The sequence below is a fragment of the Neomonachus schauinslandi genome, chromosome 2 (genome assembly GCF_002201575.2).
Source record: "Neomonachus schauinslandi chromosome 2, ASM220157v2, whole genome shotgun sequence".
Lineage (NCBI taxonomy): Eukaryota > Metazoa > Chordata > Mammalia > Carnivora > Phocidae > Neomonachus > Neomonachus schauinslandi.
This window is the reverse complement of record NC_058404.1, coordinates 2,574,064-2,578,394: the sequence shown is the minus strand read 5'-3', so window position 1 is coordinate 2,578,394 and position 4,331 is coordinate 2,574,064. Positions and strand designations below refer to the sequence as shown.

General features: G+C 41.0%; 1 pseudogene; it reads left to right on the top strand.

The window, feature by feature from the left end:
- Window positions 1–324: 324 nt before the first annotated feature.
- Window positions 325–2,719, top strand: LOC110584106 (annotated as a pseudogene).
- The last annotated feature ends 1,612 nt before the right edge of the window (window positions 2,720–4,331 follow it).

Below are 4,331 nucleotides of genomic sequence, written 5' to 3'. Positions count from 1 at the left end.
CCCACATCTCATTGATGTTGGACTTGCTTTTGGCTAATGGAAACATAAAGAAGCTATGCAAGCCAGTTTCCAGCCAAGGCCTTAACAGGTAGTATATACTTGGCTTACCTCTCTTGTTCTTTGCACCCTCCATGAAAAAAAGTAGGTAGTTGCTAGTCTTTCAGCTAAGTGAATCCACCCTGACTTCTTGAGCCAAGCCTAGTGGATCAAGCTGGGCCTAGAAGTTCCATCTGATGGGAAGACCTGATTAAGAAATAAACATTTCTTGCCTCCCATGCGGTCCCGCCCCGCCGCGGCAGCGTGTGCGTTTTCTGCACTCTGGGGATGGCGGAGGGAGAGGTAAACCAAGATTTCATTTTCAAGATGGAAAGCCCATCCGACTCAGCTGTGATTTTACCTAGCACTCCACGGGCCTGCGCCAATCCACCATGTCCCCATACAAGCGGGACAAGAAAACAATGTGGTGAAACGTCTTAAAGCAGAGAATGAAGAAAACGATCAGACTTTTCCTGAGAAACCAGCATCTTCAACAGAAGAAAACGGTTTGGAACTTCAAGAAAGTCCATAGATGGTGAATTCAAAGAAAGTACATATTTGAAAAATACCTTCAAGAATATCAGTGCGTATGAATCTAAATCTCTTGATACTGAGTCATGCAGTGATCTCCAAAGTGACTTTGTGAATGAGAATCTTCCCAAACCAGGATTAAGTGAAGAAAGAGCAAAATTGGTGAAGCAGATCGAGGAGAAAGAAGACCTTCTTCGGAGGCTAAAACTGGTCAAAACGTATAGATCAAAGAATGACCTGTCTCAGTTAACAGGTGTTGATACAGAAGTGGAGAATCCGTAGCCAGCCGTTGCTTTATGAGTTGCAGTCAGTTATGTCTGAGGAGAACAACAAACTCAGCCTTACTCAGTTGATAGACCACTGTGGGTTAGATGATAAATTGCTACACTGTAACAGAAAGGAAGAAGGGCGCCTGGGTGGCTCAGTTGGTTAAGTGACTGCCTTCGGCTCAGGTCATGACCCTGGAGTCCCTGGATCGAGTCCCTCATCAGGCTCCCTTCTCGGCGGGGAGTCTGCTTCTCCCTCTGAACCTCCCCCCTCTCATGTGCTCTCTATCTCATTCTCTCTCTCTCAAATAAATAAAAAAAATCTTTAAAATAAAATAAAATAAAATAAAATGCCTGGAGGAGGGGCGCCTGGGTGGCTCAGTTGGTTAAGCGACTGCCTTCGGCTCAGGTCATGATCCTGGAGTCCCTGGATCGAGTCCCGCATCAGGCTCCCTGCTCAGCGGGGACTCTGCATCTCCCTCTGACACTCGCCCCTCTCATGTGTGCTCTCTCTCTCTCTCTCATTCTCTCTGTCTCAAATAAATAAATAAAATCTTTAAAAAAAAAAAAGAAAGGAAGAAGAATTTATGGGTATTTAATTCATAATTTTTTCTCCAGAATATTTTTGAGAATGACAACTTAAAAGATAATACATTTTAAAAGGAAGGTAGAAACCATTAGGGCCTAGAGAAAGGTATCTTGATGAACATCAATTTAGGGCACTCTCTTATATAAATATAAAATAAGCTCTAAAATGAAAAATTAGTATTTTGGATAAATTTGCCAAAGAAAACTTGACATTTAAAGAAATGTGAAAAAAATTTAAATCATGTTTAAAAAATAATTTGGTCATTTGTGGAAGTCAAATTTAATACATTGTTTTGTTTACTGTGGTAAAAAAGTTCTATTTTTTTTAAGGTTTTATTTTAAATGTTAAAAAATCATTCAGTCTGGTTAATGTCTAAACCTAAAGTGGTCTAAAAATGCCTGCCTGTCTCCTAAGTTTATGAACCGTATTTTTATCCATTTACCACATATCTCCTTCTGGATAGTGTAGCAGGTAATTAAACTTGTTCATATGTCCAAAAATAAATAAATAAATAAATAAACACTTCTTGTTTAAGTCACTGATTTTTTTTTTTTTGAGATGTTTTGGAAGCAGCAAATACTTAGTAATACAGCATTTCTATGCTTGTAAAATTCTAAGGGCCGTGTATGGCCTGAAAATGAAGAATATGACGTATGTTCAATGTACTCTATATTTTTGCCCTATCTGTCTATTTAGTTTTATCTCTCTCAATTCCCTTTCATTAACCTGGGCTTTTACTAAGACAGCTCTATGATTTAGCCCATGAGAGATTACTCCCTAAAATTCCTTTACTTTGTCAAGTCCAAGTATCTTTCTTCACAGCACATTCCATAAAAATCTATCCATTCCAACAGGCCATTACCTTGATGGACCTTCTTATTAAGAATTACATTGCTGTACTCACATTTCATATCTTTAAATCCACTAATGCAAAATTTTAGTACCACAGTCTACCTCATCAATGAGCTGTCTTGATAAACTTCAAATTCATTGATGACAGGAATCACACGCTTTTCATGCTAGAATATTTGACAGCATTTTACCACCACGTCTCACACAAGCTCACTGAGATGACTTGAATTAACGAGGAGAAATATTATGGAAAGTATTGTGCAAAAATAAACAAGATGGGACAAATATATGGGGATTAAACTAAACAATGAACCTTCCATAAATGTGACTTGTTATGATTTTTCTCAGAATTAGTCACAAGGAGCAGATGGAAGTTTATCACCACAGATTCATCCTCTGGTATAATGAACAAAGCCAGAATCTGGGGCTGAAGGCAGATGTGTAGTCAAGAGCAAACAGGCTTATACAGAATCGTTCCAAGTAACCAATAGCTACAAACTGCACGACAGGGGAGTTGTTACCTACACATTGATACCGGCTCCCAGTTAGGACTCTGGGGCCCCGGCCAACTCCCCACCCCTAGGCAGAAGGAACTGGTATACCAAAGGAGAACCCTCAGTCTGCCCCCCAGCCTATAATGAGCGTTCTGTTCATAACGAGTGGTTTGTTGAGGAAAGGGTGATTTGCCTCATTCAACTAGCTCCAGAGCAAAATTTGCTATTTTAAAAATATGTATATATGTAGTAAGTTCCCATCTTAGAATTGCAGGCAAGGCCTAGTTTCTCTGGCATTCGCCTTCTGGCCATGGCTGCTCTCAGTCTTCACTCAAGGACAGAACAACCATGTTCCTGTAATAGGACCCACTCGATGCTTCAGCTGATCGTCTACATGTGCGAGGCTAGGTCAGAGACAGTTATTCTCTTTTTGGGGGGTGATTAGAGCATAGACCTGATGAGGTATTCCCTTTTTTAAAGATTTTATTTATTTATTTGAGAGAGAGAGAGAAGAGAGAAAGCATGCACAGAGGGAGGGACAGAAGGAGAAACAGACTCTCTGCTGATGGGAGAGCCCGATGCGGGGCTTGATCCCGGGAGTCTGGGATCATGACCTGAGCCAAAGGTAGACGCTTAACAGACTGAGCCACCCAGGAACCCCTGATGAGGTATTCCTGACACCAATTATTTTCCACCATGTGTGCTGGAAACCAGAAAATAGCTGATCAATGAGAAAGATCAACAACGTACATGGACAGAGAGCCGCAGAGATGGAAGGTGGGCAGGTGGGACTTCCTACATTCTTGCAGACTCCAGCTTTATTACTGCCATTAGTTCCTTGAAGACAACTTCATAGCCTTACTATAAACTCCTCTTTCCCTAACACTTATACCAGTTAAGTTTCTTTTGACTTTCAACCAAAAGACTCCTACATTTTCAAAGATATTGAAATGACGCATTTTCAGAGCTGGTGGTTCTTTCTGCAGATGTAAGCAATTATTCATGGAATTACAGTGATGTAGACAGAGATGATTCTGCCAAAGAACATGTCTTTTCTCTGGACACGCTCTTGTTCAACATATTCAGAAAGCCTGACGGCGCTGGATTTTGCCCATGTAGGATTCGTGAACTGGAGGGCAAAGTACAGCTGTTATCCTGCAGGAAACTATTCAGAATTCCAAAGATATGAAAACAAAATGTCAGAGGTATATGTGGCACTTACAACCACATGGATATTGAGATGGAAGATAGTTCTGTATTGGTTGAAAGTATAAATGAGTAGAGTGCTCGGGAGCTAATTCTACTGAAGCAGCGGGAAAGGGGCAGTAGGAACATGTCTTTCAGCTCTTGGTTTTCCTTCCTTTCATTGACACCGACTACTAAAAGTGGACAGATCATCCTCACTCCTCTCCTGATGCTTGCAGGAGAAACATCTACCACCAGACACTCCATGGTTTTGCTTTACGTTTGGGAGGAAGACCCAACCCAAGACAGAGTTCATTTTCCTCTCATTCAAATTGCAGCCTGGGGTTGCAGCCTGGGGATAATTTCGATAATCATAGT